At 42.2% G+C, this 13,994-nt stretch overlaps 1 long non-coding RNA gene across 2 annotated transcripts; it reads left to right on the top strand.

Annotated features, from left to right (window-relative positions):
• The first annotated feature begins 312 nt into the window (after nucleotides 1–312).
• Nucleotides 313–9,538, top strand: LOC122237436. Of its 2 annotated transcripts, XR_006216004.1 has the most exons (5): nucleotides 313–470; nucleotides 2,484–2,693; nucleotides 8,168–8,343; nucleotides 8,633–8,901; nucleotides 9,423–9,538. It is a non-coding gene; the product is annotated as an uncharacterized LOC122237436 (long non-coding RNA). The 2 variants fall into 2 exon arrangements; XR_006216005.1 differs by lacking the exon at nucleotides 8,168–8,343.
• Nucleotides 9,539–13,994: the final 4,456 nt, after the last annotated feature.

Below are 13,994 nucleotides of genomic sequence, written 5' to 3'. Positions count from 1 at the left end.
GAAGTACGTGCACCATGGAGAAGCATTCCAACCTGGGATGGATGACCACAGTTCGCAGATGTCTGGGAGTGGGCTGCTGCAGGGCAGGTGCGGAGCAGGAAGTGCTTGATTCGATGACCTCACAATGGCCAGCTGCCATTGACTTTCATAAGTCCAACCTCTCAAACTTCCTAGAGAGCTACCATGGATGGAATTTTGTGTTCCAGAAAGATATGTTGGGTTCTAACCCCCTGTATCTCAGAAAGTGACCTTATTTGGAAATAAGGTCATTGCAGGTACAGTTAGTTAAGATGAGGTCATAGTAGAGAAAGGTGGCCCTTAACCCAATATGACCCATGCACTTATAAGAAAAGGGACGATATGAAGACATACACACAGGGAGGACACCATGGAAGGACAGAGCAGAGATACAAATGATACAGCTGCAAACCAAGGAGCACCCACGATTGCCGGCTACCATCAGAAACTAGGTAGAAGCAAGGAAAGATTCTACCTAGAGTCTCAGAGGGAGCATGGCCCCAATAACTTACCTTAGGACTTCTAGCCTCCAGAACAGGAAGAGAATAAATTTCTGTTGTTTTTACAGCAGCCCTTGGAAATTAATTCCTTACAGCAGCCCTAGGATATTAGTATGACAGCTAATGACAGGGAAATTTAGTGCTTCCTCGCCTCCTCTTTTGCAGCTAAAATTAGATTTATTTATTTTGAGAGGATGGGGGAAGGGCGGAGGTAGAGGGAGAAAGAGAATCCCAAGCAGGTTCTACATTATCAGCGCAGAGCCCAACGCAGGGCTCAGTCCCAGGGACCATGAGATCATGACCTGAGCCAAAGTCAAGAGTAGGGATGTTTAACCTAATGAGCCACCCAGGTGCCCCAAACTCTTTTTGTTTCTTGACTAAGAGAGCCTAGACTTGAAATCTCTGAGACTGAACATACGCTATGAAATCAAAAGTGTCTGTCTTCAGAGAATGTTGATGAAACGTTTGAATCCTCTGGCTTCCCCTCTTCTGCTGTCACCACACGAAATCTCTTCCAAGGATGATCTCTCTCTCTCTCCTACTTCTGTTACTGTGAAGAGAAGTTCCAAAGCACAAATGCCCCTGCTGTAATCTCCTTCCAACGGTGCTGCAGACCATACCAAATTGCATCAAATCTAGCAATTTTTGGTACAAGAAAGGTTATCAGTTGTTGGGGGAAAGAAAAAATATATATAAATATATATACATTTTATACAACATTTTAAAAGCACTGCCTCTGAGTCGTTCCTGCCAGTTGGAAGGGCCAAATCTCAAGGCCAGCAGCCTTTTGATGTTGAAATGTTTGTGTTGCCTGACAGGACCCAAACATTTGTAAATCGGGGACTAAAGCTAATACTGATCGCAGGGGGAAGGCAAGGCCAATCTCCTACTTCCGTCAGCTCAAAATAAATGTTACTTCTTCTAAAGGCACATTTAGAGCCTGAATCCAGGATGAATCAGACCGAGTGTTCTTATTTAGATAACAGTGAAATCAGGCCTTAGAGAATTGTTAGTCAGCAAAACTTAATTTTGGTAAACCCATGCTGCGGGAAAGGAAATGAAGGGAGATGGAACCGGATTTAGACCTGCCGGAGACCAAAAACAGCGAGGTACACAGGAGAAAGATCAATCTGATGTTCCTCTTGCTTGAGGAGAAGCTGGGGTGAGCTGCAGGAAAAGGAGTCGCTCACTTTGCAAAGTTGGTGAGCTCCTTCCAGCTGCGAGATCAGCCTGGGAACACTGTCCTACAGTGGCTTCTCACGGATACCGCTCCACTCAATGGCCTTCCTCCTCCTTGGCCACAGCTCCTCCAGCAAGGCTCCTGCTCACCCCCGTGGCTGTCGCCCCTCCCTGCATGGTCTCAGAAGCTGCGGCCCATCATGTCTGGACAACCCTCTGGGGCCTCGGGTGCAGAGGTATTTCCCCAGCAGAGCCCTTGCGAGGTGGGGGCTGTCACTTCTCATTCTGAAGCGTCTTCAATATGATGATGGATTAAAATGGCTCTGGGCAAGAAAGACAGTCTGCCCATCCTGTCCTTGTCAGTCACCAGATGCGGGACAAAAGAAAGTTATAGCAAGAAGTGTTCCTCTGCTTTTCTCTCTCACACTTCTCTCAGTCTTCTAGAGTAATTCCAGGAAGGAATGAGAGACATTAATAGCCAGCGGATGGGAGCACTAATCTGCTTTTAAAAGTACTTCATTTAAATTCTTCCTGGTCCTATGACAGATTTCTTTCAACCTGGCCTCATTTCGTCTGGTGCTGTCCTCAGCGTAAAAACTCACAGAACTCACTAAGCAAACCACAGGAACCTCGGAAGTTAAGTACATTCACTGTGGAAGGGTATAGCACATCTCGTTCTCTCAAGGAATTGAGGTAGTCTATATCCCACTTTACTGAATACATCTGAAAAAAGAGAGGAACCATAAAAGATCTAAAATGATTTTCATTCTGTTATTCTCCAATCAGGGTGCACCAGTCTATGGGAATAAAGTCATGGAAAATACCCTCCATTTTCCCTTAATGTGCAAATATTCGTGGAAGAGAAATACAGCAAAGAGAAAAGGCTATTACAGAAAGAACCATAATAGACGTGAGGAGAGCACGCAGGGAGGATAAACAACGCTGCCCAAAGATTTGCAAAGACGTGTTCTTGCAGGAAGACTGAAGGTTCGCCAGGTATTGGCACATAAGAGGAGGAAAGTGGTGGGTGGTGCCTGTTGGGTGGTGGGGGGCTGGAGGGAGACAGGGAATGGCAAGGAGAGAGGTTAGGTCCTTAGGGAGCAAAACCTATGATGTTTGTGGAAGGCAATAAGGAGTTCAATGGGGATGAGCAAAGATACAGACAAGAAGGAAAAAGATTGGATGAGTGCTGGAACATAAAGACTATTGCAGAATAAAAGTAAGTTTTCTCTGGCAATGGAAAGTCATTGATGGGTTTTAAACACAGGACTGAGGATTGGATAAAGTTTTGACAATTTCTCTGGCAGTAATGTGGAAAATGTTTTAGAGGGAACAAACCTAGGAGTGGGGTAGGAGGCTTGTTAAAATACTGTTGCCACTACCTAAAGAGCAGAGAATACATGTCTGGGATATAGGGTCAGGGTCTGAAGAGGCAGTGCCATAAGCCTGGCTCTCTGCAAACTATGTACACAGTGAACTAATCTGGAATCAATTTGTTAGAAGGACAAAAAAAAAAAAAAAAGAACCAAAAATAAAGATATCTTAAGAAAAATAATTTTCTCACCCCCTACTCCTATCTAAGGAAGCAACAACACCATCATGAAAAGAAGCTAGAATTTAAAAAAAAATATATATATATATCTTGGGGCGCCTGAGTGGCTCAGTCAGTTAAGCGACTGGCTCTTGATTTTGGCTCAGGTTATGATCTCATGGTTGGTGAGTTTGAGCCCCACGTCGGGCTCTGTGCTGACCGCTCAGAGCCTGGAGCCTGCTTCAGATTCTGTGTCTCCCTCTCTCTCTGCCCCTCCCACATGCTCGCTCTCTCTCTCTCAGAATAAATAAATAAAACTCAAAAAAAAAATCTTGATAGCATCCAGACCATTTTTCCCATAGAGGGGAAAGATTGTTTTAAATATTAACTGATATATTTTCCTGCGTTGTAATTTTTCCTTACCTGCCACCATTCTACCATTAAACTGTTTGAGGGTAAGACTAACAACCATAAAAAAGGGAGGTCACAAAAGACTCCAGCGAGAACCACCTTTTAAACCCTTGATCTCCTAACCCGGTCTTGGCACAGAGGCAGTAACTAACTCAGTAACTCACTCACTGTTGCTCAGCCTGTAGGAAAACGTTGTATTCCTTTCCAGATGTATTTCTGGCTCTTTGATGACAACTCAAGAAGATCTATGACTTTATGGCCACTCTTGGTTTTAAGAGCAGGTCCTGTTTTCAAGACTAGTGCTCCCTTTTTGGTACTACAGATGTCCCTTCGAGCATACAGCAAAAGGTACTTTGTCTCATCCAGAGAAAGCTTTATACTCAGGCCATCCCTAACCCAGCCTGGAGACCTAGACAACTTGGACACCTCCCTCTTCCCATTGAGGCTCTTACTGAAAGAAGAGTAGGAATATACAGGAAAGGGGCAAACATTCTTCTCATTTATTAGGTTTGGTTCTAGTGGCCCTCTGTAGTTATGCTGACTAGTGATGTCCTCCATGAGACAGGTGTCACATGCTGATTCTTCCAAGGAGTCCAGAATCCATTGTGTGAATTTCATCCCTGCACAAATTCCTGACATTGACAACTGGACCATTAGCCAATCACTCCCTTTTCAATTTCTGTCCCTGGGAACACTGCCACAGATGTTGGCTTCCCCTTGCCCCTGAAAGATACCCTATTGGATAGCTAAGAGATGGTTCAAGTTTAGCTACTTTCTGCACCATCCATTTGAGCCATTCTCAAACACCCTGCTGCACTAAACACTAGGAGCGCAAGCAGTCTGCCACTGGATGCCCTGTTTCCCCACCCTGCTGTCACAGGGGCTCCAGTGACCTGTTGCTTCTGGGCTAGAAGCAGGCACGCATTTCTATGTTTACCAGGACGCTCGTATTAAGCTCCCTTAAGAGTAACCTGTGAGTGCTACAGTCTGATGGGCTTCGTTGCAGTGACCTGTGACTTTTGCAACTCGGCCATATCCACCTGGGGAGGGTGGTCCCAGTCCCTTTCTTTCTGACCTCAAAGAGCTCTCTGGATGATTCTCTTGGAGAACCCCTTCCCGCTCCCAACCCAAGGAAAAGGTAAAAGCTTCAGACATGACTGCTACTGTAAAGTTTTCTTGTCCTGTAACCAATTCCCTTGGAATTGCCAGTCTCCTGTTTGCATAGGTTGTTTGGGGAGGGGAGGGTGGGGGATCAGGAGCCTGGTTTGGCAACCTTTTCACTAGCACTGGAAGTACTAACTGGCAGCAGCTTGGTGCTCTATTTAGAATGTCACAGTACTTACTGTTCCAGGTTTGGGGCTTCAGCCAAAATTCCAGGACAATAGGAAAAGCCTCATTCAATATCCTATTTTAACAACTTTGAAAACTGAAGAGGACTTTTGTCATTGTCATTGTTGTTGATTTTAGCTCTTCAAGAACTATAGTGCTCGGAATGTAGAGTTCAGCTTCAACTATGGAGAAAGGAAGAGGCAAGGCTGACCTAAGAGCTGTGTAGCAACTAGACAAGGAAATAAGAAAGTAAAGTTGTGTACTGAACATGGGTAATGGGGAAAGCTTTGGGACGAGATAGAAACGTGTCTGCACGTGTGAAGGTTGGTTGGGAAACCACTTCTTGATCCGCTTTTGGGGTCAAAACCTTGGGAGGGAAGGGTGGTTGACAACTTCAAATAACTTTGGAGGCTCTCAAAGCAGAGAAGGTTTATCTCTCTTGCTGTGGGGGAGAGCTCTTTGCTTTACAAAAAGCCAGAGGGTGGAACAGAAACAGCTATAAGGAGACCCAGAGAAGGCCCTGTGGAGAGTCCTACAGCCCTGTCATGGAAGCATCTAAGAGTATCTGAGAGTGCTAGCCAATAGGAAGAGCCCTCCAGGCTGGAACAAGGAGGAGACAGGGTGTGTTACATCTATAGGCACCTATAGGTGAGTCCGCAAGCAGATGATACAGTCCCAGCAGGGACAGGGGTGCGACCAAGACCTGGAAGAATGAGACAACCTCAGCGGTGGCCTGTAAGAACACATAATGGGTTGAGGTTCTATGCTCACCCCACCCCACCCCAACCTGGAGCTAGCACAGACTTTTGCACCTTGATTCTTCCCCAGTGGAAGAGAAGGAAAGGGGAGGGACTGGGAGAAATGGAATTGACATAGTAGCTACCTAAATGAGATTGGATTTTATTTTTTATTCATTTTTTTAAAGTTTTATTTGAGAGAGAGAGAGAGAGAGAGAGAGAGAGAGAGAGAGAGAGATAGTGTGTGCTAGTGGGGGGTGGGGGCAGAGAGAGAGGCTCTGCACTGTCAGTGTGCATCAGCTGGACCTCAAATGGTGAGATCATGACCTGAGCTGAAACCAAGAGCCAGATACTCAGGCAACGGAGCCATCCAGGCACCCCTGAGTTTTAAATAAAAATGACTGACTTACCTTAATTTGCAAGGTTGAGTTTTCTGCCTTAGAAAAAAAAAAATAGGTGGCTCATGAGCTAAGTTGAACGCAGATATGGAGAAACATAAACGCGTCCTTTGTCCACTCCAGACTGTATGGCTAGGCAGTCCCACCTCACACCCGGTCTTAAAGATGGCAGATTGCAACTGGGTTGTGGTGAGGAGTGGGAACTGCCTTAGAATCTAAACAGAGTTTGCAACGAAGCCAGATCTCTATCCTGATCGTAATCATTGCCTTACACCAGAAGGGGTAATTTCTACAACCACAATGGGCTGATTAGGAGCATTTAACGAAGAAAATATTTCGCTAACACATTTCCTTTGGATGTGATGAATCCTGTCCTGCCACAGCCAAGCTCTCCAACCAAGCCAAAATCCAAATCTCTAAATAATGTGTTCCTCTCCTTAATCCCCATCACTTGGACATGCATCCATGTTCATTAAAATTGGCGTCAGAATACCTGGAAGGTTTATAACCTTCATTGAAGCAATGGGGGAGATACTGATTAGGTACAGAGGCAGAATATGTGCTTATTTAGCAAGGGGGCTCTAAGAGTCAGCATGCTGGGGGGTCAGATCTAGAGTCTGCAATTTACTCTATGCACAACCTTGAGCAAATTGCTTAAATGTTGTGTGCCTCAGTTGCTCCTTGTGTAAAGTAAGGATGATTACACTAGTTCTCTCAAGGTCTCCTAAACTGAAAGCCAACATAACTACTTACAGGTGAATGTGTATAGGAGTGAGTTCTCCGTCAGGTCAGACATTCAAGTTCAGGCTGGACAGCCACATGGTGGGGATGTTGCGTTGGACTGAGTAACTGGTGAGATCCTTGCCAGCTCTGAATATCCTTTGAAAAAGAAGGCTCAGTGCCAAAGAACAGCATCCACTTTGAGATAAACCCAACTGGCTCTCATTTGGAAAAGGAGGCCAAAGACACACAATCTATTTGAAACTAAGATAGAAATGGGCCAAGTCCCCTTTGCTGTTGACTCAGCAACGAGAGAGTTGTGTCAGGTGCATTGGATGTGGTCAGGAAGCCTGGGCTAGACCCCAGTTTGCTCTCAGCAGCCTGTCTTGGGGAAGCCAAGTAATAGACACGGACTGCAGATTCTTCACTTGTAAAATGGGTGTAAAAACTGTTTTTTTCTCAAAAGGTACTCATGAGGATGAAATGAGCCAATGTGAAATTGCTTTGAAAATGGCAAATCACAGGATGAATATAGGTATTATCATTTTCAGAGCTCAAATTACACTATACATCATTAATTCTGAAAATAACATATGTAACCTCAGACTCAGGCTGTGACTAAGCCCTTATTTTAACAATCGTGATGGGTGTAGAAGTTAGAAAAACTACCATTTCAAAAGTTCTTGCATATTTTCTCTACCACTCAAGAGTGGAGACTCCAATTTACCTTCAAGGGAAGCTGTGACTTTCTGAACAAAGAAAAATAAAAACAAAAACAAAACGAAAGGCACAGCACCTGGGCCATATAGGCTTATGCAAAGATAAGCAATCTTACCTATTGTTTTTAGGAATAATTAGGTCATCCTCAACTTTAATGCTGAAGTCTTAGACCCAGTAAAGCTTTTCTCTATAAATTTTTACTCAGATATTTATGGACAGAAACTCTACACCAGGCAAATAAGAGTGGTGACAAGTCAGATACGTTTCTCATGATGTTCACAGGCTGTATCATAGGAGACAGATAAAATAAGCAAAAATGACACGAATAACATATAAAGTGCCCTAAAGGCAATGAGGAAGTAAAAAAAAAGTGCTATTAAGAATCTGTAAGCTGAGGACCACTAAATGTGGAATTGGGGAAGTTGTCCTGAGAAAATAATATTTAAGCTGAGCCTTGAAAGATGAGCAGGAATTACCCAGGTGCAAGATGCCAGATGAGAGCAGAAATGTTTGTCCATCGTTTCTTTGAAGATAAGTGCTCTTTTCCTCTGGATGAATTTAGATGACTATGCCTATAAAGTAATTGCTATTCATGGTAAGTTTTGTGTATTCTTCTCTGGATAGACAACGTTACCAGAAGAAGCAAGCTAAGGTGAAAAGGGTTCAAGAAGGGCAAGGATATGCTGCCATATTTTATGTCTCATCCTGGAAGGAGGTGTTGTAAAAAGAACAAGACTGGGCTCAATATTGACTGGACATCCTAGACTTCATGTGTGGCTTTACGGGATGTAGCCCTGTTGGTATGATCGTCTTCCTGTCCCCACTTGGTATCCAAAGTCAAGGTCCCTCACTAAGTAAGGCTGGATTTTTACTTTATGTACGTGAATCATCTCACTGTACCATCCTGTGAAAAGGTTAATCCCGGGAAAGAAAATGAAGACTCACTTTTTGTACCTTTAACCAAAGTGTAGTCTGGGCTTGAACTTGAACCTGAAAACAAGCATGACCTAACATGATTATTATGAGGAATTGCCTGTGATGTGCTTTCCTTCTTTCTTCCCCCGTCTTGGCTGTGCTCTGTTGGAACAGTGGAACTTTCTCCTCCATACTTGGGAAGGTGAAGAAGACAATCCCGTTCTGGAGCCTAGAGCAGTGGTGGAGGCCTTGTCATCCATAGAAGACAAGTATGTCTGGCAACAAGGTGATCCCACAACAGTGAGAAATGTGGCGACAAAGCTGCACTTTATCCTGGCACTGTCATCCTATAAAACAGCTGCGGCTAAGAAACCTCCCACCCATTCTTTGGTGTTCTGGGAAACAGCCTGCCGCAAAGTAACATCCTTCTCCAAATGACCTAAGTAAGACTCGCAGACGCTCCCTTGTTTATATATGGTAAGACCAGACACAGAACCTCCACATTTCCATTCTTTGTCTCATACATGATTGCCTATGATGATTGCTCCCCCCGCCCCCTACCCCACAATCAGAACAAAGTGCTTATGAATCCAATTCTGGTTAAGTTTCTTTTCTCTCTAATCCCTGAATTCTGACCTGAGCCTGAGCCAGCATCCAGCCTCTCCTTGATTCCCATCCACTCCCCAAGGACAGGCTGACCTCAGAGTATAACTTTCTGTGATGTGATCAGCCACCCTTTCATCCCTGTTCCACACACATGGGTATTTCTGGTCTTGTTTATTTTCCTCAAAAGAAAAAACTCTCTCTGCCTAAACCTTGATCATAAACCTTGCTGATCTATTATTACAATAGTAGAACTCTCCGACCACATGATCAGAGAAAGAATCCTTGAAATAATCCTTGAAACAATCCTTTCAAATAAAGTCTCTCTTTACTAAGTCCAGATTTGTTTTTTATTTGACAGTGCTGAGATGGAAGTAAGCCCCAAGTGGAAAAATATGTGGGACTCCATTCTGAACACACGTTCAGATGAGTTAGCATCCTGGAGAAGCGTCAGAAAGAACAAAAGTATAAAGAAGGACAATTAGGTCAGAAGTCTTCATGGGGTCATAATTTTGGTATTAAATATGAAATGTAATCTAATTTTGGGAACAGTTTTTGGAAACCGGATGATTAGGTTACATATAAAATAATTTTTTAATGGGAAAAACACCCCAGGTGGCAGAATCCAGCCAGCTTACAGCGAGCAATTCTTTCCCAGGTATTGGAAATTGCTCTAGCATTAAAATCTAGCCTATTATGAAGAATATGCAGTTAAGGAATAAAGTCCTTATCTCCACAGGCAAAGACTCTGCCTTTGGCTAGGAGTAATTCCTCTCTCCCTACCTGCCAGGAAATGCAGTCCCTAAAGTTTTTCTCAAAGGTGACCCCAAACACCTCTAAGAAAGTTAAAGACACAACAGTTCCTTCTATCATTGCCACATCTTTGTTCTGACCTTCTCCAGAGATTGAGGTTTCGTCAGTCTTCAATAAAAGCAGAATTATTAACACCTTAACTCTTGTATTTACTTATCAGTTAAACATATAATCCTTTAAAGTAAGAAATGGTAGGAACAGGGAGGAAAGGCTAACCTTTAGAGTCAGACACACTGAGGTTCAAATGCAAGCTCTGTCACACATTCGCTGTGTGATCTTTCAGGGCAGGTTAATTGAGCTCAGCAAGGTCATCACTAAGTGGAAATGATAGCTCTCATGATATTAGAGCATTATTATTAGGATTGGTAATCACTAAAAACATTAGGATTATTACGATCGGTAATCACTAAAAACATTATGAAAACATTCTTGGTCTTGAGTAGAGGGTGACTAAATCTTATTTTTCCCCCTCAATTCATGCTGAGCACATTTGAAGCCAGGTCTTCCATTTTCCCTCTCTCAAGTCCAACACGATGACTGCGTTTCATCACTCATTAAAGCCAATTATTTAACCAATTTTAAAATTATTGTGAACATAGAAAAACTAAGTTCAACACTAACTCGAAAAGATTTATAATGATTTTTCCTTTTTTTTTTTTTGTCTTCTTCTTTCTATTTTCTTTAGGAATTACATATTGGTTCCCATTCCTTTCCTTCCCATGAATCATCCAGGTTTGCCAAGCTTGGCAAGGCCAGGGTCAAAGAGGCAGCCAGGGCTACTGAGGCACACAAGACCCAGGCCAAGAAGGTGACTGAGACTAAAGGAGTGACCAGAACTTGTGGGGCTTGGGCGGAGAAGGCAGCCAAAGGGGTCAATATATTGATTATAAAAGAGGGAAATGAGCAAATAAGAAAATAGGAACCATGTTTCTCATTGGGAAAGGGAGTTCAAATGACACAGCTAGAATAATTCCTGTGATTTGGGGATTTGAATTAGAGGTATGGATGAATTTATACCAACTAACAGAAGTAATTGACTTAAGTACAATTTGGAAATAAGGAATATGTTGCCAAGAGAACCCCCAGATGCCAAAAAGACATTGGGTGCTGGAAAGGTCAATAACTTCTTTGGAGGGCAGTGTAAGAGATAGAATGTACCAGAGAAATCTGCTCTGCTCTCTACAGAGACCTCAGTTATATAAGAAATAAACCATCTTATCCTCTTGTTGTGTGTGTGGCATCTTCAGTCTTGATATCTGAAAAAAATTGGGGTGGGATTCCATCATGCCTCTGTAGTTGGGTTACGGCACTTACAATGGAGAAAACAGGTAGGCACCACCTTAGCAACATGATCTAATTTCACATCATCAGTGATAGGGTAAATATCACATGCCTTCTGCTGTGATGAACAGAGAATGACACAACGTTATTTCTGTCATAGTCTTGCCAAAAATGCATAACCTCCATTAATTATAAGGAAATGTCAAATGTAAAGGGAGGGGAACTGTACAAAACAATTGGTCTCTAGTCTTCAAAATATCACCATGAAAGACAAAGAAAAGACTGAAGAACTACTCCAGATTGAAGGAGATTAAAGACATAAGTAAATGCAGCCTGTGATCATGATTTGTATCTTGGACTAGAGGAAAAATGGTTTTTGTTTGCTAGTTTGGCTAGAATTGTCTCATTATTTGGACAATTGATAGAATTTTCACAGGGTCTGTGTACTGGATAGCAATATATCAAATTCTTGATTTAAATAGTTTTTCCCCCTGTGGCTATATAGAAAAGTACACTGGTCTTCTATAAAATACACATTGAAGTAAACATAAAGAGACAAAAAGACAGAGAGAGAGGAAGAGAAAATGGCAGAAGAAACACACATGTGCTAGAATGTAAATAATTAGAAACTGGGTAAGAGTTATAGGTGTTTTGGTACCATTTTTGCACTTTTTTTTGTAAATTACATTTATTTCAAATTGAGAAGTTTAATCTTTACTAAATAGAAATTTAGCCTCATCATAATTCCCAATTTCCAGAAAATGCACTATAATTAAGTGGTCTGTAAGACCATGTTAAGCAAATATTTCTTAAGCAGGACCCCAAAAGCATAAATCATGAAATGAAAACGTGATATAACCATGACTTTAAAAATTTATTTTTAAAGTTTATTTTTGGGAGACAGAGAGAGAGAGAGCAAGGAGCAGGGGGCTAGAGAGAAAGGGAGACACAGAATCCAAAGCAGGCTCCAGGCTCTGAGCTGTCAGCACAGAGCCCAACAAAGGGCTCGAACTCACAGACTGTGAGATCATGATCTGAGCCGAAGTCAGACGCTTAACCCACTGAACCACCCAGGCACCCCCACCATGACTTTTTACTATTAAGAATTGCTCATCAAAAGACATCAAGAAAGTGGTAAGTCAACATACTGAGGAAAAGAGAGTCACAATATACATCTGACATGAAACTCATATCCAGGATATACAATTAATTCCTACAAATCAATAACAAAAAGGCAGAAAGTCCAATTTTTAAAAATTGAGAATAATTTGAGAAAATACTTCACAAAATAGAATATCCAAATGGCCAGAGCTCATTAGTCATCAGGCAAATGCAAATTAAAAGCATAACTATATATCACTACCCACCTACAAGAATGGCTAAATACCAAAGACCAACAATATCAAATGGTAACCAAAGATGTAAAGCATTGGAGCTTTCACACACTGCTGGTGGGAGGGTAAATCTGTCCACCCCTTGGGAAAATACTTTTGCATTACCTACTAAAGCTGTAAACCTACATCTGTCCTATGACCTAGCAATTCTATTTTTAGGCATATACCCAAGATCAGTGAGTGCACATATCCACCAAAAAACAATAGAAGAATGTCTGTAGTATCTTTATTCGTATCACCAAAAAGCCATAAACAATCTAAATGTCCATTAACATGAAAAACAATAAGCATGGTACAACCATTTAAAAATGAACAAAAAAAGAATAAACTACTGATATACACAGAAACATAGATTAAACACAATGATATCACATTGAAAATAAGCTAGACACAAAAGAGTACACACCGTGTTATTCCATTTATATGAAGTTCAAGAATAAGCAAAACTAGTATATAGACAGATGTCAGAATATGTGTTAACTTCTAAGGGGAACTTGACTTAGAATGGGCATAAAGAACCCTTCCAGGGTGATGAAAATGTGCATATCTTGATACAGATGGTAGGTGGTAGTAACAAGGGTGCTTACATTTATAAACATTCATTAAGCTGTATGCATAAAATTGCATACACCTCAGTGAAAAACATAGATGGGCTCAGGGCTATCTATTTTAAGGGCTACTGGTTAAATGGAAACTATTTTGAACTTAGAAGAGTCTCTACTATGGCTTTGACCATATTTAAATCCTTCTTTAACCCTATATATCTTCTCAAAATGTTATAGGAGTAAAATCAAGTCCCCACTAAAGACTGAAAATTCAGTCATATCTGGTTGGCAAGACCTGGTGTGTCTGTATTGAACAATCTACATTTCTATGTGTCATGCATGACAACAAAGGAAATGAAAATAGGCTAGTTTATTGCGAATCCCCAAGTCAGAAGGTGTCTAGTTAAAAAGGTAGCAGAAACAATGTTGAATTGAGCCCTCATGAATCCTGGACATCTGTAAAAATTGATATATTACGAGATGGAAGAGTCTCCTGCAAACTGTCTCCTGCCAGCATCTATTGTTAATTCTGTCCCAAACGTGGTGTACATGAAAAGCCTCCAGCAACATTTGGGTCAGGAGTCCCTAGCATCTGGAGAGCTTCAGGTGAACCCTGCATGTCCCACTCACCTCCTGGCCCAGCGCAACCCAGTGGGATTGTACCTGTTTCTCATCTAGGATGAAAGTCCCCTGCTAAAGCCTTTAAACCTGACCAGCGTCTGCCAGTTCCTCCCCTGGGGGAGAAAGTCCCTTCCCCCATCATCTTGGATACTAATGTCATATTTAAAATCGACATATTACCCCCTGACACAATGGCCCATTTTTCCTCCCTCACACAACCAGTAAGCTCTGCTGCCTGCATTGCGGCTCTGATCACTCAATGGGTTGGACTTCCTTGGA

The sequence above is a fragment of the Panthera tigris genome, chromosome A3, assembly GCF_018350195.1.
Source record: "Panthera tigris isolate Pti1 chromosome A3, P.tigris_Pti1_mat1.1, whole genome shotgun sequence".
In the NCBI taxonomy this organism is placed as follows: domain Eukaryota; kingdom Metazoa; phylum Chordata; class Mammalia; order Carnivora; family Felidae; genus Panthera; species Panthera tigris.
This window is presented reverse-complemented; position numbering and strand designations above follow the sequence as displayed.